The sequence below is a fragment of the Corella eumyota genome, chromosome 6 (assembly GCF_963082875.1).
Source record: "Corella eumyota chromosome 6, kaCorEumy4.1, whole genome shotgun sequence".
Classification (NCBI taxonomy): domain Eukaryota; kingdom Metazoa; phylum Chordata; class Ascidiacea; order Phlebobranchia; family Corellidae; genus Corella; species Corella eumyota.
Window position 1 is genome coordinate 12,286,962 of NC_137495.1, and position 22,838 is coordinate 12,309,799.

Genomic DNA, 22,838 nt, shown 5'->3' on the forward strand with positions numbered 1-22,838 from the left:
TTTGTGGTGTTTGTGATCAGTTATAAGTTAAAACAGATACACTTCACTAACAAAAACTCAAATAACAATATAATTTTAACAAACTTCAAGAAAAAGTTTGTTGTAATAAGCAGTCAAAGTTTGGCCACTGCATTTTCAATGCTAAACACTCGATTATAGCAGTTTTATTAAAATATTACTAAATTATAAAAACTAGCAATAATATTAAAATAGGTTTTTATTATTAATTAAATCTCAGTTAAAAATAAAAAAAATATTTCAAAAAAAAGTCAAAATCAATCCTATTCACAGATATCTTTGGTTAAGACAAACATTTACACGATTTGTATAATAAAGGTGAAAAATATACATCTAGAACAAAGACACTTTTCAGTTCAACAATTTTCGTCTCCTAAAAAACACTAAAAACTCAAGTTTAAAACTTTTCTTCAAGTTTACTTTATTTCTAAAAATAGCTTGTTAATTACATTAACAAATACAAAATAATGCAGTAATCAACAGAAATGAATTTTAGGTAAAATCGCCTACTATTAAAAGTAGGCCTTTCAAAAACAAATTTAACTCTAAAATCCTCTTATCCACGGAAAACTTTAGTAAAAGGTGAAAGATTTACTCGATATGAATAAAAGTCCGAGTAAAATACCTTTATTAAAACTGAACTATATTTCACAATTAAATAAATTAATTTGTGGTGTTTGTCATCAGTTATAAGTTAAAACAGATACACTTTACTAACAAAAACTCGAAAAACAATATAATTTTAACAAACTTCAAGGAAAAGTTTGTTGTAATAAGCAGTCAAAGTTTTGCCACTGCATTTTCAATGCTAGACACTCGATTATATCAGTTTTATTTAAATATTACTAAATTATAAAAACTAGCAATAATATTAAAATGGGTTTTTATTATTTATTTAAATCTCAGTTAAAAATAGAAAAAATATTTCAGAAATTACACTCTTGTTTCAGTTGTTCACTTAAAATAAAGTGTAACTCAAAATCAATCCTATTCACAGATACCCTTGGTTAAGACAAACATTTACACGATTTGTATAAAAAAAGGTGAAAAATATACAACTAGAACAAAGACACTTTTCAGTTCAACAATTTTCGCCTCCTAAAAAACACTAAAAACTCAAGTTTAAAACTTTTCTTCAAGTTTACTTTATTTCTAAAAATAGCTTGTAAATTACATTAACAAATACAAAATAATGCAGTAATCAACAGAAATGAATTTTAGATAAAATCGCCTACTAATTAAAGTAGGCCTTTCAAAAACAAAATTAACTCAAAAATACTCTTATCCACGGAAATCTTTAGTAAAAGGCGAACGATTTACTCGATATGAATAAAAGTCAGAGTAAAATACCTTTATTGAAACTGAACTATATTTCACAATTAAATAAATTAATTTGTGGTGTTTGTTATTAGTTGTAGATTGAAACAGATACACTTAATACACTTCACTAACAAAAACTCAAATAACAATATAATTTTAACAAACTTCAAGGAAAAAGTTTGTTGTAATAAGCAGTCAAAGTTTGGCCACTGCATTTTCAATGCTAGCCACTCGATTATATCAGTTTTATTTAAATATTACTAAATTATAAAAACTAGCAATAATATTAAAATGGGTTTTTATTATTTATTTAAATCTCAGTTAAAAATAGAAAAAATATTTCAGAAATTACACTCTTGTTTCAGTTGGTCACTTAAAATAAAGTGTAACTCAAAATCAATCTTATTCACAGATATCTTTGGTTAAGACAAACATTTACACGATTTGTATAATTAAGGTGAAAAATATACATCTAGAACAAAGACACTTTTCAGTTCAACAATTTTTGCCTCCTAAAAACTCAAGTTTAAAACTTTTCTTCAAGTTTACTTTATTTCTAAAAATAGCTTGTTAATTACATTAACAAATACAAAATAATGCAGTAATCAACAGAAATGAATTTTAGGTAAAATCGCGTACTATTAAAAGTAGGCCTTTCAAAAACAAATTTAACTCTAAAATCCTCTTATCCACGGAAATCTTTAGTAAAAGGTGAAAGATTTACTCGATATGAATAAAAGTCAGAGTAAAATACCTTTATTTAAACTGAACTATATTTCACAATTAAATAAATTAATTTGTGGTGTTTGTCATCAGTTATAAGTTAAAACAGATACACTTTACTAACAAAAACTCGAAAAACAATATAATTTTAACAAACTTCAAGGAAAAGTTTGTTGTAATAAGCAGTCAAAGTTTGGCCACTGCATTTTCAATGTTAGACACTCGATTATATCAGTTTTATTTAAATATTACTAAATTATAAAAACTAGCAATAATATTAAAATGGGTTTTTATTATTTATTTAAATCTCAGTTAAAAATATTTGAGAAATTACACTCTTGTTTCAGTTGTTCACTTAAAATAAAGTGTAACTCAAAATCAATCCTATTCACAGATACCCTTGGTTAAGACAAACATTTACACGATTTGTATAAAAAAAGGTGAAAAATATACATCTAGAACAAAGACACTTTTCAGTTCGACAATTTTCGCCTCCTAAGAAACACTAAAAACTCAAGTTTAAAACTTTTCTTCAAGTTTACTTCATTTCTAAAAATAGCTTGTTAATTACATTAACAAATACAAAACAATGCAGTAATAAACAGAAATGAATTTTAGGTAAAATTGCCTACTAATAAAAGTAGGTCTTTCAAAAACAAAATTAACTCAAAAATACTCTTATCCACGGAAAACTTTAGTAAAAGGCGAAAGATTTACTCGATATGAATAAAAGTCAGAGTAAAATACCTTTATTGAAACTGAACTATATTTCACAATTAAATAAATTAATTTGTGGTGTTTGTCATCAGTTATAAGCTAAAACAGATACACTTTACTAACAAAAACTCGAAAAACAATATAATTTTAACAAACTTCAAGGAAAAGTTTCTTTAAATAAGCAGTCAAAGTTTGGCCACTGCATTTTCAATGCTAGACACTCGATTATATCAGTTTTATTTAAATATTACTAAATTATAAAAACTAGCAATAATATTAAAATGGGTTTTTATTATTTATTTAAATCTCAGTTAAAAACAAAAAAAATATTTCAGAAATTACACTTTTGTTTCAGTTGTTCACTTAAAATAAAGTGTAACTCAAAATCAATCCTATTCACAGATACCCTTGGTTAAGACAAACATTTACACGATTTGTATAAAAAAAGGTGAAAAATATACATCTAGAACAAAGACACTTTTCAGTTCAACAATTTTCGCCTCCTAAAAAACACTAAAAACTCAAGTTTAAAACTTTTCTTCAAGTTTACTTTATTTCTAAAAATAGCTTGTAAATTACATTAACAAATACAAAATAATGCAGTAATCAACAGAAATGAATTTTAAGTAAAATCGCCTACTAATAAAAGTAGGACTTTCAAAAACCAAATTAACTCAAAAATACTCTTATCTACGGAAATCTTTAGTAAAAGGCGAAAGATTTACTCGATATGAATAAAAGTCCGAGTAAAATATTTTTATTGAAACTGAAGTATATTTCCCATTTAAATAAATTAATTTGTGGTGTTTGTGATCAGTTATAAGTTAAAACAGATACACTTTACTAACAAAAACTCGAAAAACAATATAATTTTAACAAACTTCAAGGAAAAGATTGTTGTAATAAGCAGTCAAAGTTTGGCCACTGCATTTTTAATGCTAGACACTCGATTATATCAGTTTTATTTAAATATTACTAAATTATAAAAACTAGCAATCATATTTAAATGGGTTTTTATTATTAATTAAATCTCAGTTAAAAATAAAAAAATATTTCAGAAATTACACTCTTGTTTCAGTTGGTCACTTAAAATAAAGTGTAACTCAAAATTAATCCTATTCACAGATATCTTTGGTTAAGACAAACTTTTACACGATTTGTATAATAAAGGTGAAAAATATACATCTAGAACAAATACACTTTTCAGTTCAACAATTTTCGCCTCCTAAAAAACACTAAAAACTCAAGTTTAAAACTTTTCTTCAAGTTTACTTTATTTCTAAAAATAGCTTGTTAATTACATTATCAAATACAAAATAATGCAGTAATCAACAGAAATGAATTTTAAGTAAAATCGCCTACTAATAAAAGTAGGCCTTTCAAAAACAAAATTAACTCAAAAATACTCTTATCCACGGAAATCTTTAGTAAAAGGCGAAAGATTTACTCGATATGAATAAAAGTCCGAGTAAAATATTTTTATTGAAACTGAAGTATATTTCACAATTAAATAAATTAATTTGTGGTGTTTGTGATCAGTTATAAGTTAAAACAGATACACTTCACTAACAAAAACTCAAATAACAATATAATTTTAACAAACTTCAAGAAAAAGTTTGTTGTAATAAGCAGTCAAAGTTTGGCCACTGCATTTTCAATGCTAAACACTCGATTATAGCAGTTTTATTAAAATATTACTAAATTATAAAAACTAGCAATAATATTTAAATAGGTTTTTATTATTAATTAAATCTCAGTTAAAAATAAAAAAAATATTTCAGAAATAAGTCAAAATCAATCCTATTCACAGATATCTTTGGTTAAGACAAACATTTACACGATTTGTATAATAAAGGTGAAAAATATACATCTAGAACAAAGACACTTTTCAGTTCAACAATTTTCACCTCCTAAAAAACACTAAAAACTCAAGTTTAAAACTTTTCTTCAAGTTTACTTTATTTCTAAAAATAGCTTGTTAATTACATTAACAAATACAAAATAATGCAGTAATCAACAGAAATGAATTTTAGATAAAATCGCCTACTAATTAAAGTAGGCCTTTCAAAAACAAAATTAACTCAAAAATACTCTTATCCACGGAAATCTTTAGTAAAAGGCGAAAGATTTACTCGATATGAATAAAAGTCCGAGTAAAATATTTTTATTGAAACTGAAGTATATTTCGCAATTAAATAATATAATTTGTGGTGTTTGTGATCAGTTAAAAGTTAAAACAGATAAACTTAATACAATTTACTAACAAAAACTTAAATAACAATATAATTTTAACAAACTTCAAGAAAAAGTTTGTTGTAATAAGCAGTCAAAGTTTGGCCACTGCATTTTTAATGCTAGACACTCGATTATATCAGTTTTATTTAAATATTACTAAATTATAAAAACTAGCAATCATATTTAAATGGGTTTTTATTATTAATTAAATCTCAGTTAAAAATAAAAAAATATTTCAGAAATTACACTCTTGTTTCAGTTGGTCACTTAAAATAAAGTGTAACTCAAAATTAATCCTATTCACAGATATCTTTGGTTAAGACAAACTTTTACACGATTTGTATAATAAAGGTGAAAAATATACATCTAGAACAAATACACTTTTCAGTTCAACAATTTTCGCCTCCTAAAAAACACTAAAAACTCAAGTTTAAAACTTTTCTTCAAGTTTACTTTATTTCTAAAAATAGCTTGTAAATTACATTAACAAATACAAAATAATGCAGTAATCAACAGAAATGAATTTTAAGTAAAATCGCCTACTAATAAAAGTAGGACTTTCAAAAACAAAATTAACTCAAAAATACTCTTATCTACGGAAATCTTTAGTAAAAGGCGAAAGATTTACTCGATATGAATAAAAGTCCGAGTAAAATATTTTTATTGAAACTGAAGTATATTTCACAATTAAATAAATTAATTTGTGGTGTTTGTGATCAGTTATAAGTTAAAACAGATACACTTCACTAACAAAAACTCAAATAACAATATAATTTTAACAAACTTCAAGAAAAAGTTTGTTGTAATAAGCAGTCAAAGTTTGGCCACTGCATTTTCAATGCTAAACACTCGATTATAGCAGTTTTATTAAAATATTACTAAATTATAAAAACTAGCAATAATATTAAAATAGGTTTTTATTATTAATTAAATCTCAGTTAAAAATAAAAAAAATATTTCAGAAAAAAGTCAAAATCAATCCTATTCACAGATATCTTTGGTTAAGACAAACATTTACACGATTTGTATAATAAAGGTGAAAAATATACATCTAGAACAAAGACACTTTTCAGTTCAACAATTTTCGTCTCCTAAAAAACACTAAAAACTCAAGTTTAAAACTTTTCTTCAAGTTTACTTTATTTCTAAAAATAGCTTGTTAATTACATTAACAAATACAAAATAATGCAGTAATCAACAGAAATGAATTTTAGGTAAAATCGCCTACTATTAAAAGTAGGCCTTTCAAAAACAAATTTAACTCTAAAATCCTCTTATCCACGGAAAACTTTAGTAAAAGGTGAAAGATTTACTCGATATGAATAAAAGTCCGAGTAAAATACCTTTATTAAAACTGAACTATATTTTACAATTAAATAAATTAATTTGTGGTGTTTGTCATCAGTTATAAGTTAAAACAGATACACTTTACTAACAAAAACTCGAAAAACAATATAATTTTAACAAACTTCAAGGAAAAGTTTGTTGTAATAAGCAGTCAAAGTTTTGCCACTGCATTTTCAATGCTAGACACTCGATTATATCAGTTTTATTTAAATATTACTAAATTATAAAAACTAGCAATAATATTAAAATGGGTTTTTATTATTTATTTAAATCTCAGTTAAAAATAGAAAAAATATTTCAGAAATTACACTCTTGTTTCAGTTGTTCACTTAAAATAAAGTGTAACTCAAAATCAATCCTATTCACAGATACCCTTGGTTAAGACAAACATTTACACGATTTGTATAAAAAAAGGTGAAAAATATACAACTAGAACAAAGACACTTTTCAGTTCAACAATTTTCGCCTCCTAAAAAACACTAAAAACTCAAGTTTAAAACTTTTCTTCAAGTTTACTTTATTTCTAAAAATAGCTTGTAAATTACATTAACAAATACAAAATAATGCAGTAATCAACAGAAATGAATTTTAGATAAAATCGCCTACTAATTAAAGTAGGCCTTTCAAAAACAAAATTAACTCAAAAATACTCCTATCCACGGAAATCTTTAGTAAAAGGCGAACGATTTACTCGATATGAATAAAAGTCAGAGTAAAATACCTTTATTGAAACTGAACTATATTTCACAATTAAATAAATTAATTTGTGGTGTTTGTTATTAGTTGTAGATTGAAACAGATACACTTAATACACTTCACTAACAAAAACTCAAATAACAATATAATTTTAACAAACTTCAAGGAAAAAGTTTGTTGTAATAAGCAGTCAAAGTTTGGCCACTGCATTTTCAATGCTAGCCACTCGATTATATCAGTTTTATTTAAATATTACTAAATTATAAAAACTAGCAATAATATTAAAATGGGTTTTTATTATTTATTTAAATCTCAGTTAAAAATAGAAAAAATATTTCAGAAATTACACTCTTGTTTCAGTTGGTCACTTAAAATAAAGTGTAACTCAAAATCAATCTTATTCACAGATATCTTTGGTTAAGACAAACATTTACACGATTTGTATAATTAAGGTGAAAAATATACATCTAGAACAAAGACACTTTTCAGTTCAACAATTTTTGCCTCCTAAAAACTCAAGTTTAAAACTTTTCTTCAAGTTTACTTTATTTCTAAAAATAGCTTGTTAATTACATTAACAAATACAAAATAATGCAGTAATCAACAGAAATGAATTTTAGGTAAAATCGCCTACTATTAAAAGTAGGCCTTTCAAAAACAAATTTAACTCTAAAATCCTCTTATCCACGGAAATCTTTAGTAAAAGGTGAAAGATTTACTCGATATGAATAAAAGTCAGAGTAAAATACCTTTATTTAAACTGAACTATATTTCACAATTAAATAAATTAATTTGTGGTGTTTGTCATCAGTTATAAGTTAAAACAGATACACTTTACTAACAAAAACTCGAAAAACAATATAATTTTAACAAACTTCAAGGAAAAGTTTGTTGTAATAAGCAGTCAAAGTTTGGCCACTGCATTTTCAATGCTAGACACTCGATTATATCAGTTTTATTTAAATATTACTAAATTATAAAAACTAGCAATAATATTAAAATGGGTTTTTATTATTTATTTAAATCTCAGTTAAAAATATTTGAGAAATTACACTCTTGTTTCAGTTGTTCACTTAAAATAAAGTGTAACTCAAAATTAATCCTATTCACAGATACCCTTGGTTAAGACAAACATTTACACGATTTGTATAAAAAAAGGTGAAAAATATACATCTAGAACAAAGACACTTTTCAGTTCAACAATTTTCGCCTCCTAAGAAACACTAAAAACTCAAGTTTAAAACTTTTCTTCAAGTTTACTTCATTTCTAAAAATAGCTTGTTAATTACATTAACAAATACAAAACAATGCAGTAATAAACAGAAATGAATTTTAGGTAAAATTGCCTACTAATAAAAGTAGGTCTTTCAAAAACAAAATTAACTCAAAAATACTCTTATCCACGGAAAACTTTAGTAAAAGGCGAAAGATTTACTCGATATGAATAAAAGTCAGAGTAAAATACCTTTATTGAAACTGAACTATATTTCACAATTAAATAAATTAATTTGTGGTGTTTGTCATCAGTTATAAGCTAAAACAGATACACTTTACTAACAAAAACTCGAAAAACAATATAATTTTAACAAACTTCAAGGAAAAGTTTCTTTAAATAAGCAGTCAAAGTTTGGCCACTGCATTTTCAATGCTAGACACTCGATTATATCAGTTTTATTTAAATATTACTAAATTATAAAAACTAGCAATAATATTTAAATAGGTTTTTATTATTAATTAAATCTCAGTTAAAAATAAAAAAAATATTTCAGAAAAAAGTCAAAATCAATCCTATTCACAGATATCTTTGGTTAAGACAAACATTTACACGATTTGTATAATAAAGGTGAAAAATATACATCTAGAACAAAGACACTTTTCAGTTCAACAATTTTCGTCTCCTAAAAAACACTAAAAACTCAAGTTTAAAACTTTTCTTCAAGTTTACTTTATTTCTAAAAATAGCTTGTTAATTACATTAACAAATACAAAATAATGCAGTAATCAACAGAAATGAATTTTAGGTAAAATCGCCTACTATTAAAAGTAGGCCTTTCAAAAACAAATTTAACTCTAAAATCCTCTTATCCACGGAAAACTTTAGTAAAAGGTGAAAGATTTACTCGATATGAATAAAAGTCCGAGTAAAATACCTTTATTAAAACTGAACTATATTTCACAATTAAATAAATTAATTTGTGGTGTTTGTCATCAGTTATAAGTTAAAACAGATACACTTTACTAACAAAAACTCGAAAAACAATATAATTTTAACAAACTTCAAGGAAAAGTTTGTTGTAATAAGCAGTCAAAGTTTTGCCACTGCATTTTCAATGCTAGACACTCGATTATATCAGTTTTATTTAAATATTACTAAATTATAAAAACTAGCAATAATATTAAAATGGGTTTTTATTATTTATTTAAATCTCAGTTAAAAATAGAAAAAATATTTCAGAAATTACACTCTTGTTTCAGTTGTTCACTTAAAATAAAGTGTAACTCAAAATCAATCCTATTCACAGATACCCTTGGTTAAGACAAACATTTACACGATTTGTATAAAAAAAGGTGAAAAATATACAACTAGAACAAAGACACTTTTCAGTTCAACAATTTTCGCCTCCTAAAAAACACTAAAAACTCAAGTTTAAAACTTTTCTTCAAGTTTACTTTATTTCTAAAAATAGCTTGTAAATTACATTAACAAATACAAAATAATGCAGTAATCAACAGAAATGAATTTTAGATAAAATCGCCTACTAATTAAAGTAGGCCTTTCAAAAACAAAATTAACTCAAAAATACTCCTATCCACGGAAATCTTTAGTAAAAGGCGAACGATTTACTCGATATGAATAAAAGTCAGAGTAAAATACCTTTATTGAAACTGAACTATATTTCACAATTAAATAAATTAATTTGTGGTGTTTGTTATTAGTTGTAGATTGAAACAGATACACTTAATACACTTCACTAACAAAAACTCAAATAACAATATAATTTTAACAAACTTCAAGGAAAAAGTTTGTTGTAATAAGCAGTCAAAGTTTGGCCACTGCATTTTCAATGCTAGCCACTCGATTATATCAGTTTTATTTAAATATTACTAAATTATAAAAACTAGCAATAATATTAAAATGGGTTTTTATTATTTATTTAAATCTCAGTTAAAAATAGAAAAAATATTTCAGAAATTACACTCTTGTTTCAGTTGGTCACTTAAAATAAAGTGTAACTCAAAATCAATCTTATTCACAGATATCTTTGGTTAAGACAAACATTTACACGATTTGTATAATTAAGGTGAAAAATATACATCTAGAACAAAGACACTTTTCAGTTCAACAATTTTTGCCTCCTAAAAACTCAAGTTTAAAACTTTTCTTCAAGTTTACTTTATTTCTAAAAATAGCTTGTTAATTACATTAACAAATACAAAATAATGCAGTAATCAACAGAAATGAATTTTAGGTAAAATCGCCTACTATTAAAAGTAGGCCTTTCAAAAACAAATTTAACTCTAAAATCCTCTTATCCACGGAAATCTTTAGTAAAAGGTGAAAGATTTACTCGATATGAATAAAAGTCAGAGTAAAATACCTTTATTTAAACTGAACTATATTTCACAATTAAATAAATTAATTTGTGGTGTTTGTCATCAGTTATAAGTTAAAACAGATACACTTTACTAACAAAAACTCGAAAAACAATATAATTTTAACAAACTTCAAGGAAAAGTTTGTTGTAATAAGCAGTCAAAGTTTGGCCACTGCATTTTCAATGCTAGACACTCGATTATATCAGTTTTATTTAAATATTACTAAATTATAAAAACTAGCAATAATATTAAAATGGGTTTTTATTATTTATTTAAATCTCAGTTAAAAATATTTGAGAAATTACACTCTTGTTTCAGTTGTTCACTTAAAATAAAGTGTAACTCAAAATTAATCCTATTCACAGATACCCTTGGTTAAGACAAACATTTACACGATTTGTATAAAAAAAGGTGAAAAATATACATCTAGAACAAAGACACTTTTCAGTTCAACAATTTTCGCCTCCTAAGAAACACTAAAAACTCAAGTTTAAAACTTTTCTTCAAGTTTACTTCATTTCTAAAAATAGCTTGTTAATTACATTAACAAATACAAAACAATGCAGTAATAAACAGAAATGAATTTTAGGTAAAATTGCCTACTAATAAAAGTAGGTCTTTCAAAAACAAAATTAACTCAAAAATACTCTTATCCACGGAAAACTTTAGTAAAAGGCGAAAGATTTACTCGATATGAATAAAAGTCAGAGTAAAATACCTTTATTGAAACTGAACTATATTTCACAATTAAATAAATTAATTTGTGGTGTTTGTCATCAGTTATAAGCTAAAACAGATACACTTTACTAACAAAAACTCGAAAAACAATATAATTTTAACAAACTTCAAGGAAAAGTTTCTTTAAATAAGCAGTCAAAGTTTGGCCACTGCATTTTCAATGCTAGACACTCGATTATATCAGTTTTATTTAAATATTACTAAATTATAAAAACTAGCAATAATATTTAAATAGGTTTTTATTATTAATTAAATCTCAGTTAAAAATAAAAAAAATATTTCAGAAAAAAGTCAAAATCAATCCTATTCACAGATATCTTTGGTTAAGACAAACATTTACACGATTTGTATAATAAAGGTGAAAAATATACATCTAGAACAAAGACACTTTTCAGTTCAACAATTTTCACCTCCTAAAAAACACTAAAAACTCAAGTTTAAAACTTTTCTTCAAGTTTACTTTATTTCTAAAAATAGCTTGTTAATTACATTAACAAATACAAAATAATGCAGTAATCAACAGAAATGAATTTTAGATAAAATCGCCTACTAATTAAAGTAGGCCTTTCAAAAACAAAATTAACTCAAAAATACTCTTATCCACGGAAATCTTTAGTAAAAGGCGAAAGATTTACTCGATATGAATAAAAGTCCGAGTAAAATATTTTTATTGAAACTGAAGTATATTTCGCAATTAAATAATATAATTTGTGGTGTTTGTGATCAGTTAAAAGTTAAAACAGATAAACTTAATACAATTTACTAACAAAAACTTAAATAACAATATAATTTTAACAAACTTCAAGAAAAAGTTTGTTGTAATAAGCAGTCAAAGTTTGGCCACTGCATTTTTAATCCTAGACACTCGATTATATCAGTTTTATTTAAATATTACTAAATTATAAAAACTAGCAATCATATTTAAATGGGTTTTTATTATTAATTAAATCTCAGTTAAAAATAAAAAAATATTTCAGAAATTACACTCTTGTTTCAGTTGGTCACTTAAAATAAAGTGTAACTCAAAATTAATCCTATTCACAGATATCTTTGGTTAAGACAAACTTTTACACGATTTGTATAATAAAGGTGAAAAATATACATCTAGAACAAATATACTTTTCAGTTCAACAATTTTCGCCTCCTAAAAAACACTAAAAACTCAAGTTTAAAACTTTTCTTCAAGTTTACTTTATTTCTAAAAATAGCTTGTAAATTACATTAACAAATACAAAATAATGCAGTAATCAACAGAAATGAATTTTAAGTAAAATCGCCTACTAATAAAAGTAGGACTTTCAAAAACAAAATTAACTCAAAAATACTCTTATCTACGGAAATCTTTAGTAAAAGGCGAAAGATTTACTCGATATGAATAAAAGTCCGAGTAAAATATTTTTATTGAAACTGAAGTATATTTCACAATTAAATAAATTAATTTGTGGTGTTTGTGATCAGTTATAAGTTAAAACAGATACACTTCACTAACAAAAACTCAAATAACAATATAATTTTAACAAACTTCAAGAAAAAGTTTGTTGTAATAAGCAGTCAAAGTTTGGCCACTGCATTTTCAATGCTAAACACTCGATTATAGCAGTTTTATTAAAATATTACTAAATTATAAAAACTAGCAATAATATTTAAATAGGTTTTTATTATTAATTAAATCTCAGTTAAAAATAAAAAAAATATTTCAGAAAAAAGTCAAAATCAATCCTATTCACAGATATCTTTGGTTAAGACAAACATTTACACGATTTGTATAATAAAGGTGAAAAATATACATCTAGAACAAAGACACTTTTCAGTTCAACAATTTTCGCCTCCTAAAAAACACTAAAAACTCAGTTTAAAACTTTTCTTCAAGTTTACTTTATTTCTAAAAATTGCTTGTTAATTACATTAACAAATACAAAACAATGCAGTAATAAACAGAAATGAATTTTAGGTAAAATCGCCTACTATTAAAAGTAGGCCTTTCAAAAACAAATTTAACTCTAAAATACTCTTACCCACGGAAATCTTTAGTAAAAGGCGAAAGATTTACTCGATATGAATAAAAGTCCGAGTAAAATACCTTTATTGAAACTGAACTAAATTTCACAATTAAATAAATTAATTTGTGGTGTTTGTTATTAGTTATAACTTAAAACAGATATACTTTACTAACAAAAACTCGAAAAACAATATAATTTTAACAAACTTCAAGGAAAAGTTTGTTGTAATAAGCAGTCAAAGTTTGGCCACTGCATTTTTAATGCTAGACACTCGATTATATCAGTTTTATTTAAATATTACTAAATTATAAAAACTAGCAATCATATTTAAATGGGTTTTTATTATTAATTAAATCTCAGTTAAAAATAAAAAAATATTTCAGAAATTACACTCTTGTTTCAGTTGGTCACTTAAAATAAAGTGTAACTCAAAATTAATCCTATTCACAGATATCTTTGGTTAAGACAAACTTTTACACGATTTGTATAATAAAGGTGAAAAATATACATCTAGAACAAATACACTTTTCAGTTCAACAATTTTCGCCTCCTAAAAATCACTAAAAACTCAAGTTTAAAACTTTTCTTCAAGTTTACTTTATTTCTAAAAATAGCTTGTTAATTACATTAACAAATACAAAATAATGCAGTAATCAACAGAAATGAATTTTAAGTAAAATCGCCTACTAATAAAAGTAGGCCTTTCAAAAACAAAATTAACTCAAAAATACTCTTATCCACGGAAATCTTTAGTAAAAGGCGAAAGATTTACTCGATATGAATAAAAGTCCGAGTAAAATATTTTTATTGAAACTGAAGTATATTTCACAATTAAATAAATTAATTTGTGGTGTTTGTGATCAGTTATAAGTTAAAACAGATACACTTCACTAACAAAAACTCAAATAACAATATAATTTTAACAAACTTCAAGAAAAAGTTTGTTGTAATAAGCAGTCAAAGTTTGGCCACTGCATTTTCAATGCTAAACACTCCATTATAGCGGTTTTATTAAAATATTACTAAATTATAAAAACTAGCAATAATATTTAAATAGGTTTTTATTATTAATTAAATCTCAGTTAAAAATAAAAAAAATATTTCAGAAAAAAGTCAAAATCAATCCTATTCACAGATATCTTTGGTTAAGACAAACATTTACACGATTTGTATAATAAAGGTGAAAAATATACATCTAGAACAAAGACACTTTTCAGTTCAACAATTTTCGCCTCCTAAAAAACACTAAAAACTCAAGTTTAAAACTTTTCTTCAAGTTTACTTTATTTCTAAAAATAGTTTGTTAATTACATTAACAAATACAAAATAATGCAGTAATCAACAGAAATGAATTTTAGATAAAATCGCCTACTAATTAAAGTAGGCCTTTCAAAAACAAAATTAACTCAAAAATACTCTTATCCACGGAAATCTTTAGTAAAAGGCGAAAGATTTACTTGATATGAATAAAAGTCCGAGTAAAAGATTTTTATTGAAACTGAAGTATATTTCACAATTAAATAAATTAATTTGTGGTGTTTGTGATCAGTTATAAGTTAAAACAGATACACTTCACTAACAAAAACTCAAATAACAATATAATTTTAACAAACTTCAAGAAAAAGTTTGTTGTAATAAGCAGTCAAAGTTTGGCCACTGCATTTTCAATGCTAAACACTCGATTATAGCAGTTTTATTAAAATATTACTAAATTATAAAAACTAGCAATAATATTAAAATGGGTTTTTATTATTTATTTAAATCTCAGTTAAAAATAAAAAAAATATTTCAGAAATTACACTCTTGTTTCAGTTGGTCACTTAAAATAAAGTGTAACTCAAAATCAATCTTATTCACAGATATCTTTGGTTAAGACAAACATTTACACGATTTGTATAATTAAGGTGAAAAATATACATCTAGAACAAAGACACTTTTCAGTTCAACAATTTTTGCCTCCTAAAAACTCAAGTTTAAAACTTTTCTTCAAGTTTACTTTATTTCTAAAAATAGCTTGTTAATTACATTAACAAATACAAAATAATGCAGTAATCAACAGAAATGAATTTTAAGTAAAATCGCCTACTAATAAAAGTAGGCCTTTCAAAAACAAAATTAACTCAAAAATACTCTTATCCACGGAAATCTTTAGTAAAAGGCGAAAGATTTACTCGATATGAATAAAAGTCCGAGTAAAATATTTTTATTGAAACTGAAGTATATTTCACAATTAAATAAATTAATTTGTGGTGTTTGTGATCAGTTATAAGTTAAAACAGATACACTTCACTAACAAAAACTCAAATAACAATATAATTTTAACAAACTTCAAGAAAAAGTTTGTTGTAATAAGCAGTCAAAGTTTGGCCACTGCATTTTCAATGCTAAACACTCCATTATAGCGGTTTTATTAAAATATTACTAAATTATAAAAACTAGCAATAATATTTAAATAGGTTTTTATTATTAATTAAATCTCAGTTAAAAATAAAAAAAATATTTCAGAAAAAAGTCAAAATCAATCCTATTCACAGATATCTTTGGTTAAGACAAACATTTACACGATTTGTATAATAAAGGTGAAAAATATACATCTAGAACAAAGACACTTTTCAGTTCAACAATTTTCGCCCCCTAAAAAACACTAAAAACTCAAGTTTAAAACTTTTCTTCAAGTTTACTTTATTTCTAAAAATAGTTTGTTAATTACATTAACAAATACAAAATAATGCAGTAATCAACAGAAATGAATTTTAGATAAAATCGCCTACTAATTAAAGTAGGCCTTTCAAAAACAAAATTAACTCAAAAATACTCTTATCCACGGAAATCTTTAGTAAAAGGCGAAAGATTTACTTGATATGAATAAAAGTCCGAGTAAAAGATTTTTATTGAAACTGAAGTATATTTCACAATTAAATAAATTAATTTGTGGTGTTTGTGATCAGTTATAAGTTAAAACAGATACACTTCACTAACAAAAACTCAAATAACAATATAATTTTAACAAACTTCAAGAAAAAGTTTGTTGTAATAAGCAGTCAAAGTTTGGCCACTGCATTTTCAATGCTAAACACTCGATTATAGCAGTTTTATTAAAATATTACTAAATTATAAAAACTAGCAATAATATTAAAATGGGTTTTTATTATTTATTTAAATCTCAGTTAAAAATAAAAAAAATATTTCAGAAATTACACTCTTGTTTCAGTTGGTCACTTAAAATAAAGTGTAACTCAAAATCAATCTTATTCACAGATATCTTTGGTTAAGACAAACATTTACACGATTTGTATAATTAAGGTGAAAAATATACATCTAGAACAAAGACACTTTTCAGTTCAACAATTTTTGCCTCCTAAAAACTCAAGTTTAAAACTTTTCTTCAAGTTTACTTTATTTCTAAAAATAGCTTGTTAATTACATTAACAAATACAAAATAATGCAGTAATCAACAGAAATGAATTTTAGGTAAAATCGCCTACTATTAAAAGTAGGCCTTTCAAAAACAAATTTAACTCTAAAATCCTCTTATCCACGGAAAACTTTAGTAAAAGGTGAAAGATTTACTCGATATGAATAAAAGTCAGAGTAAAATACCTTTATTGAAACTGAACTATATTTCACAATTAAATAAATTAATTTGTGGTGTTTGTCATCAGTTATAAGTTAAAACAGATACACTTTACTAACAAAAACTCGAAAAACAATATAATTTTAACAAACTTCAAGGAAAAGTTTGTTGTAATAAGCAGTCAAAGTTTGGCCACTGCATTTTCAATGCTAGACACTCGATTATATCAGTTTTATTTAAATATTACTAAATTATAAAAACTAGCAATAATATTAAAATGGGTTTTTATTATTTATTTAAATCTCAGTTAAAAATATTTGAGAAATTACACTCTTGTTTCAGTTGTTCACTTAAAATAAAGTGTAACTCAAAATCAATCCTATTCACAGATACCCTTGGTTAAGACAAACATTTACACGATTTGTATAAAAAAAGGTAAAAAATATACATCTAGAACGAAGACACTTTTCAGTTCGACAATTTTCGCCTCCTAAGAAACACTAAAAACTCAAGTTTAAAACTTTTCTTCAAGTTTACTTCATTTCTAAAAATAGCTTGTTAATTACATTAACAAATACAAAACAATGCAGTAATAAACAGAAATGAATTTTAGGTAAAATTGCCTACTAATAAAAGTAGGTCTTTCAAAAACAAAATTAACTCAAAAATACTCTTATCCACGGAAAACTTTAGTAAAAGGCGAAAGATTTACTCGATATGAATAAAAGTCAGAGTAAAATACCTTTATTGAAACTGAACTATATTTCACAATTAAATAAATTAATTTGTGGTGTTTGTCATCAGTTATAAGTTAAAACAGATACACTTTACTAACAAAAACTCGAAAAACAATATAATTTTAACAAACTTCAAGGAAAAGTTTGTTTAAATAAGCAGTCAAAGTTTGGCCACTGCATTTTCAATGCTAGACACTCGATTATATCAGTTTTATTTAAATATTACTAAATTATAAAAACTAGCAATAATATTAAAATGGGTTTTTATTATTTATTTAAATCTCAGTTAAAAATAAAAAAAATATTTCAGAAATTACACTTTTGTTTCAGTTGTTCACTTAAAATAAAGTGTAACTCAAAATCAATCCTATTCACAGATACCCTTGGTTAAGACAAACATTTACACGATTTGTATAAAAAAAGGTGAAAAATATACATCTAGAACAAAGACACTTTTCAGTTCAACAATTTTCGCCTCCTAAAAAACACTAAAAACTCAAGTTTAAAACTTTTCTTCAAGTTTACTTTATTTCTAAAAATAGCTTGTAAATTACATTAACAAATACAAAATAATGCAGTAATCAACAGAAATGAATTTTAAGTAAAATCGCCTACTAATAAAAGTAGGACTTTCAAAAACCAAATTAACTCAAAAATACTCTTATCTACGGAAATCTTTAGTAAAAGGCGAAAGATTTACTCGATATGAATAAAAGTCAGAGTAAAATACCTTTATTGAAACTGAACTATATTTCACAATTAAATAAATTAATTTGTGGTGTTTGTGATCAGTTATAAGTTAAAACAGATACACTTCACTAACAAAAACTCAAATAACAATATAATTTTAACAAACTTCAAGAAAAAGTTTGTTGTAATAAGCAGTCAAAGTTTGGCCACTGCATTTTCAATGCTAAACACTCGATTATAGCAGTTTTATTAAAATATTACTAAATTATAAAAACTAGCAATAATATTAAAATGGGTTTTTATTATTTATTTAAATCTCAGTTAAAAATAAAAAAAATATTTCAGAAATTACACTCTTGTTTCAGTTGGTCACTTAAAATAAAGTGTAACTCAAAATCAATCTTATTCACAGATATCTTTGGTTAAGACAAACATTTACACGATTTGTATAATTAAGGTGAAAAATATACATCTAGAACAAAGACACTTTTCAGTTCAACAATTTTTGCCTCCTAAAAACTCAAGTTTAAAACTTTTCTTCAAGTTTACTTTATTTCTAAAAATAGCTTGTTAATTACATTAACAAATACAAAATAATGCAGTAATCAACAGAAATGAATTTTAAGTAAAATCGCCTACTAATAAAAGTAGGCCTTTCAAAAACAAAATTAACTCAAAAATACTCTTATCCACGGAAATCTTTAGTAAAAGGCGAAAGATTTACTCGATATGAATAAAAGTCCGAGTAAAATATTTTTATTGAAACTGAAGTATATTTCACAATTAAATAAATTAATTTGTGGTGTTTGTGATCAGTTATAAGTTAAAACAGATACACTTCACTAACAAAAACTCAAATAACAATATAATTTTAACAAACTTCAAGAAAAAGTTTGTTGTAATAAGCAGTCAAAGTTTGGCCACTGCATTTTCAATGCTAAACACTCCATTATAGCGGTTTTATTAAAATATTACTAAATTATAAAAACTAGCAATAATATTTAAATAGGTTTTTATTATTAATTAAATCTCAGTTAAAAATAAAAAAAATATTTCAGAAAAAAGTCAAAATCAATCCTATTCACAGATATCTTTGGTTAAGACAAACATTTACACGATTTGTATAATAAAGGTGAAAAATATACATCTAGAACAAAGACACTTTTCAGTTCAACAATTTTCGCCTCCTAAAAAACACTAAAAACTCAAGTTTAAAACTTTTCTTCAAGTTTACTTTATTTCTAAAAATAGTTTGTTAATTACATTAACAAATACAAAATAATGCAGTAATCAACAGAAATGAATTTTAGATAAAATCGCCTACTAATTAAAGTAGGCCTTTCAAAAACAAAATTAACTCAAAAATACTCTTATCCACGGAAATCTTTAGTAAAAGGCGAAAGATTTACTTGATATGAATAAAAGTCCGAGTAAAAGATTTTTATTGAAACTGAAGTATATTTCACAATTAAATAAATTAATTTGTGGTGTTTGTGATCAGTTATAAGTTAAAACAGATACACTTCACTAACAAAAACTCAAATAACAATATAATTTTAACAAACTTCAAGAAAAAGTTTGTTGTAATAAGCAGTCAAAGTTTGGCCACTGCATTTTCAATGCTAAACACTCGATTATAGCAGTTTTATTAAAATATTACTAAATTATAAAAACTAGCAATAATATTAAAATGGGTTTTTATTATTTATTTAAATCTCAGTTAAAAATAAAAAAAATATTTCAGAAATTACACTCTTGTTTCAGTTGGTCACTTAAAATAAAGTGTAACTCAAAATCAATCTTATTCACAGATATCTTTGGTTAAGACAAACATTTACACGATTTGTATAATTAAGGTGAAAAATATACATCTAGAACAAAGACACTTTTCAGTTCAACAATTTTTGCCTCCTAAAAACTCAAGTTTAAAACTTTTCTTCAAGTTTACTTTATTTCTAAAAATAGCTTGTTAATTACATTAACAAATACAAAATAATGCAGTAATCAACAGAAATGAATTTTAGGTAAAATCGCCTACTATTAAAAGTAGGCCTTTCAAAAACAAATTTAACTCTAAAATCCTCTTATCCACGGAAAACTTTAGTAAAAGGTGAAAGATTTACTCGATATGAATAAAAGTCAGAGTAAAATACCTTTATTGAAACTGAACTATATTTCACAATTAAATAAATTAATTTGTGGTGTTTGTCATCAGTTATAAGTTAAAACAGATACACTTTACTAACAAAAACTCGAAAAACAATATAATTTTAACAAACTTCAAGGAAAAGTTTGTTGTAATAAGCAGTCAAAGTTTGGCCACTGCATTTTCAATGCTAGACACTCGATTATATCAGTTTTATTTAAATATTACTAAATTATAAAAACTAGCAATAATATTAAAATGGGTTTTTATTATTTATTTAAATCTCAGTTAAAAATATTTGAGAAATTACACTCTTGTTTCAGTTGTTCACTTAAAATAAAGTGTAACTCAAAATCAATCCTATTCACAGATACCCTTGGTTAAGACAAACATTTACACGATTTGTATAAAAAAAGGTAAAAAATATACATCTAGAACGAAGACACTTTTCAGTTCGACAATTTTCGCCTCCTAAGAAACACTAAAAACTCAAGTTTAAAACTTTTCTTCAAGTTTACTTCATTTCTAAAAATAGCTTGTTAATTACATTAACAAATACAAAACAATGCAGTAATAAACAGAAATGAATTTTAGGTAAAATTGCCTACTAATAAAAGTAGGTCTTTCAAAAACAAAATTAACTCAAAAATACTCTTATCCACGGAAAACTTTAGTAAAAGGCGAAAGATTTACTCGATATGAATAAAAGTCAGAGTAAAATACCTTTATTGAAACTGAACTATATTTCACAATTAAATAAATTAATTTGTGGTGTTTGTCATCAGTTATAAGTTAAAACAGATACACTTTACTAACAAAAACTCGAAAAACAATATAATTTTAACAAACTTCAAGGAAAAGTTTGTTTAAATAAGCAGTCAAAGTTTGGCCACTGCATTTTCAATGCTAGACACTCGATTATATCAGTTTTATTTAAATATTACTAAATTATAAAAACTAGCAATAATATTAAAATGGGTTTTTATTATTTATTTAAATCTCAGTTAAAAATAAAAAAAATATTTCAGAAATTACACTTTTGTTTCAGTTGTTCACTTAAAATAAAGTGTAACTCAAAATCAATCCTATTCACAGATACCCTTGGTTAAGACAAACATTTACACGATTTGTATAAAAAAAGGTGAAAAATATACATCTAGAACAAAGACACTTTTCAGTTCAACAATTTTCGCCTCCTAAAAAACACTAAAAACTCAAGTTTAAAACTTTTCTTCAAGTTTACTTTATTTCTAAAAATAGCTTGTAAATTACATTAACAAATACAAAATAATGCAGTAATCAACAGAAATGAATTTTAAGTAAAATCGCCTACTAATAAAAGTAGGACTTTCAAAAACCAAATTAACTCAAAAATACTCTTATCTACGGAAATCTTTAGTAAAAGGCGAAAGATTTACTCGATATGAATAAAAGTCAGAGTAAAATACCTTTATTGAAACTGAACTATATTTCACAATTAAATAAATTAATTTGTGGTGTTTGTCATCAGTTAAAAGTTAAAACAGATACACTTTACTAACAAAAACTCGAAAAACAATATAATTTTAACAAACTTCAAGGAAAAGTTTGTTTAAATAAGCAGTCAAAGTTTGGCCACTGCATTTTCAATGCTAGACACTCGATTATATCAGTTTTATTTAAATATTACTAAATTATAAAAACTAGCAATAATATTAAAATGGGTTTTTATTATTCATTTAAATCTCAGTTAAAAATAAAAAAAATATTTCAGAAATTACACTTTTGTTTCAGTTGTTCACTTAAAATAAAGTGTAACTCAAAATCAATCCTATTCACAGATACCCTTGGTTAAGACAAACATTTACACGATTTGTATAAAAAAAGGTGAAAAATATACATCTAGAACAAAGACACTTTTCAGTTCAACAATTTTCGCCTCCTAAAAAACACTAAAAACTCAAGTTTAAAACTTTTCTTCAAGTTTACTTTATTTCTAAAAATAGCTTGTAAATTACATTAACAAATACAAAATAATGCAGTAATCAACAGAAATGAATTTTAAGTAAAATCGCCTACTAATAAAAGTAGGACTTTCAAAAACCAAATTAACTCAAAAATACTCTTATCTACGGAAATCTTTAGTAAAAGGCGAAAGATTTACTCGATATGAATAAAAGTCAGAGTAAAATACCTTTATTGAAACTGAACTATATTTCACAATTAAATAAATTAATTTGTGGTGTTTGTCATCAGTTATAAGTTAAAACAGATACACTTTACTAACAAAAACTCGAAAAACAATATAATTTTAACAAACT

At 24.6% G+C, this 22,838-nt stretch overlaps 32 non-coding genes across 32 annotated transcripts; all 32 read right to left on the reverse strand.

Moving 5' to 3' along the window:
- Nucleotides 1-522: 522 nt before the first annotated feature.
- Nucleotides 523-638, reverse strand: LOC145757605 (U5 spliceosomal RNA). Its single transcript, XR_014285636.1, has one exon. It is a non-coding gene; the product is annotated as a U5 spliceosomal RNA (small nuclear RNA).
- Nucleotides 639-1,247: 609 nt separating this feature from the next.
- LOC145757553 (U5 spliceosomal RNA) lies at nucleotides 1,248-1,363 on the reverse strand. The gene has a single exon (XR_014285587.1). It is a non-coding gene; the product is annotated as a U5 spliceosomal RNA (small nuclear RNA).
- A 609-nt stretch (nucleotides 1,364-1,972) lies between these two features.
- LOC145757569 (U5 spliceosomal RNA) lies at nucleotides 1,973-2,087 on the reverse strand. The gene has a single exon (XR_014285602.1). It is a non-coding gene; the product is annotated as a U5 spliceosomal RNA (small nuclear RNA).
- A 600-nt stretch (nucleotides 2,088-2,687) lies between these two features.
- LOC145757483 (U5 spliceosomal RNA) lies at nucleotides 2,688-2,803 on the reverse strand. Its single transcript, XR_014285520.1, has one exon. It is a non-coding gene; the product is annotated as a U5 spliceosomal RNA (small nuclear RNA).
- A 609-nt stretch (nucleotides 2,804-3,412) lies between these two features.
- LOC145757525 (U5 spliceosomal RNA) lies at nucleotides 3,413-3,528 on the reverse strand. The gene has a single exon (XR_014285560.1). It is a non-coding gene; the product is annotated as a U5 spliceosomal RNA (small nuclear RNA).
- Nucleotides 3,529-4,134: 606 nt separating this feature from the next.
- LOC145757315 (U5 spliceosomal RNA) lies at nucleotides 4,135-4,250 on the reverse strand. Its single transcript, XR_014285357.1, has one exon. It is a non-coding gene; the product is annotated as a U5 spliceosomal RNA (small nuclear RNA).
- A 569-nt stretch (nucleotides 4,251-4,819) lies between these two features.
- LOC145757383 (U5 spliceosomal RNA) lies at nucleotides 4,820-4,935 on the reverse strand. Its single transcript, XR_014285422.1, has one exon. It is a non-coding gene; the product is annotated as a U5 spliceosomal RNA (small nuclear RNA).
- Nucleotides 4,936-5,550: 615 nt separating this feature from the next.
- Nucleotides 5,551-5,666, reverse strand: LOC145757534 (U5 spliceosomal RNA). The gene has a single exon (XR_014285569.1). It is a non-coding gene; the product is annotated as a U5 spliceosomal RNA (small nuclear RNA).
- A 569-nt stretch (nucleotides 5,667-6,235) lies between these two features.
- On the reverse strand, nucleotides 6,236-6,351 carry LOC145757606 (U5 spliceosomal RNA). The gene has a single exon (XR_014285637.1). It is a non-coding gene; the product is annotated as a U5 spliceosomal RNA (small nuclear RNA).
- Nucleotides 6,352-6,960: 609 nt separating this feature from the next.
- Nucleotides 6,961-7,076, reverse strand: LOC145757564 (U5 spliceosomal RNA). Its single transcript, XR_014285598.1, has one exon. It is a non-coding gene; the product is annotated as a U5 spliceosomal RNA (small nuclear RNA).
- Nucleotides 7,077-7,684: 608 nt separating this feature from the next.
- On the reverse strand, nucleotides 7,685-7,800 carry LOC145757478 (U5 spliceosomal RNA). The gene has a single exon (XR_014285515.1). It is a non-coding gene; the product is annotated as a U5 spliceosomal RNA (small nuclear RNA).
- A 600-nt stretch (nucleotides 7,801-8,400) lies between these two features.
- Nucleotides 8,401-8,516, reverse strand: LOC145757484 (U5 spliceosomal RNA). The gene has a single exon (XR_014285521.1). It is a non-coding gene; the product is annotated as a U5 spliceosomal RNA (small nuclear RNA).
- Nucleotides 8,517-9,085: 569 nt separating this feature from the next.
- LOC145757607 (U5 spliceosomal RNA) lies at nucleotides 9,086-9,201 on the reverse strand. The gene has a single exon (XR_014285638.1). It is a non-coding gene; the product is annotated as a U5 spliceosomal RNA (small nuclear RNA).
- A 609-nt stretch (nucleotides 9,202-9,810) lies between these two features.
- Nucleotides 9,811-9,926, reverse strand: LOC145757566 (U5 spliceosomal RNA). Its single transcript, XR_014285599.1, has one exon. It is a non-coding gene; the product is annotated as a U5 spliceosomal RNA (small nuclear RNA).
- Nucleotides 9,927-10,534: 608 nt separating this feature from the next.
- On the reverse strand, nucleotides 10,535-10,650 carry LOC145757479 (U5 spliceosomal RNA). The gene has a single exon (XR_014285516.1). It is a non-coding gene; the product is annotated as a U5 spliceosomal RNA (small nuclear RNA).
- A 600-nt stretch (nucleotides 10,651-11,250) lies between these two features.
- Nucleotides 11,251-11,366, reverse strand: LOC145757485 (U5 spliceosomal RNA). The gene has a single exon (XR_014285522.1). It is a non-coding gene; the product is annotated as a U5 spliceosomal RNA (small nuclear RNA).
- Nucleotides 11,367-11,935: 569 nt separating this feature from the next.
- On the reverse strand, nucleotides 11,936-12,051 carry LOC145757384 (U5 spliceosomal RNA). The gene has a single exon (XR_014285423.1). It is a non-coding gene; the product is annotated as a U5 spliceosomal RNA (small nuclear RNA).
- Nucleotides 12,052-12,666: 615 nt separating this feature from the next.
- On the reverse strand, nucleotides 12,667-12,782 carry LOC145757535 (U5 spliceosomal RNA). Its single transcript, XR_014285570.1, has one exon. It is a non-coding gene; the product is annotated as a U5 spliceosomal RNA (small nuclear RNA).
- Nucleotides 12,783-13,350: 568 nt separating this feature from the next.
- LOC145757339 (U5 spliceosomal RNA) lies at nucleotides 13,351-13,466 on the reverse strand. The gene has a single exon (XR_014285381.1). It is a non-coding gene; the product is annotated as a U5 spliceosomal RNA (small nuclear RNA).
- Nucleotides 13,467-14,072: 606 nt separating this feature from the next.
- Nucleotides 14,073-14,188, reverse strand: LOC145757316 (U5 spliceosomal RNA). Its single transcript, XR_014285358.1, has one exon. It is a non-coding gene; the product is annotated as a U5 spliceosomal RNA (small nuclear RNA).
- Nucleotides 14,189-14,757: 569 nt separating this feature from the next.
- On the reverse strand, nucleotides 14,758-14,873 carry LOC145757451 (U5 spliceosomal RNA). The gene has a single exon (XR_014285489.1). It is a non-coding gene; the product is annotated as a U5 spliceosomal RNA (small nuclear RNA).
- Nucleotides 14,874-15,471: 598 nt separating this feature from the next.
- On the reverse strand, nucleotides 15,472-15,587 carry LOC145757318 (U5 spliceosomal RNA). Its single transcript, XR_014285360.1, has one exon. It is a non-coding gene; the product is annotated as a U5 spliceosomal RNA (small nuclear RNA).
- A 569-nt stretch (nucleotides 15,588-16,156) lies between these two features.
- Nucleotides 16,157-16,272, reverse strand: LOC145757453 (U5 spliceosomal RNA). Its single transcript, XR_014285491.1, has one exon. It is a non-coding gene; the product is annotated as a U5 spliceosomal RNA (small nuclear RNA).
- A 598-nt stretch (nucleotides 16,273-16,870) lies between these two features.
- On the reverse strand, nucleotides 16,871-16,986 carry LOC145757593 (U5 spliceosomal RNA). The gene has a single exon (XR_014285624.1). It is a non-coding gene; the product is annotated as a U5 spliceosomal RNA (small nuclear RNA).
- Nucleotides 16,987-17,586: 600 nt separating this feature from the next.
- Nucleotides 17,587-17,702, reverse strand: LOC145757486 (U5 spliceosomal RNA). Its single transcript, XR_014285523.1, has one exon. It is a non-coding gene; the product is annotated as a U5 spliceosomal RNA (small nuclear RNA).
- A 609-nt stretch (nucleotides 17,703-18,311) lies between these two features.
- Nucleotides 18,312-18,427, reverse strand: LOC145757511 (U5 spliceosomal RNA). The gene has a single exon (XR_014285547.1). It is a non-coding gene; the product is annotated as a U5 spliceosomal RNA (small nuclear RNA).
- Nucleotides 18,428-19,025: 598 nt separating this feature from the next.
- On the reverse strand, nucleotides 19,026-19,141 carry LOC145757319 (U5 spliceosomal RNA). Its single transcript, XR_014285361.1, has one exon. It is a non-coding gene; the product is annotated as a U5 spliceosomal RNA (small nuclear RNA).
- A 569-nt stretch (nucleotides 19,142-19,710) lies between these two features.
- LOC145757454 (U5 spliceosomal RNA) lies at nucleotides 19,711-19,826 on the reverse strand. The gene has a single exon (XR_014285492.1). It is a non-coding gene; the product is annotated as a U5 spliceosomal RNA (small nuclear RNA).
- Nucleotides 19,827-20,424: 598 nt separating this feature from the next.
- Nucleotides 20,425-20,540, reverse strand: LOC145757594 (U5 spliceosomal RNA). The gene has a single exon (XR_014285625.1). It is a non-coding gene; the product is annotated as a U5 spliceosomal RNA (small nuclear RNA).
- Nucleotides 20,541-21,140: 600 nt separating this feature from the next.
- LOC145757487 (U5 spliceosomal RNA) lies at nucleotides 21,141-21,256 on the reverse strand. Its single transcript, XR_014285524.1, has one exon. It is a non-coding gene; the product is annotated as a U5 spliceosomal RNA (small nuclear RNA).
- Nucleotides 21,257-21,865: 609 nt separating this feature from the next.
- On the reverse strand, nucleotides 21,866-21,981 carry LOC145757512 (U5 spliceosomal RNA). Its single transcript, XR_014285548.1, has one exon. It is a non-coding gene; the product is annotated as a U5 spliceosomal RNA (small nuclear RNA).
- Nucleotides 21,982-22,590: 609 nt separating this feature from the next.
- On the reverse strand, nucleotides 22,591-22,706 carry LOC145757513 (U5 spliceosomal RNA). The gene has a single exon (XR_014285549.1). It is a non-coding gene; the product is annotated as a U5 spliceosomal RNA (small nuclear RNA).
- Nucleotides 22,707-22,838: the final 132 nt, after the last annotated feature.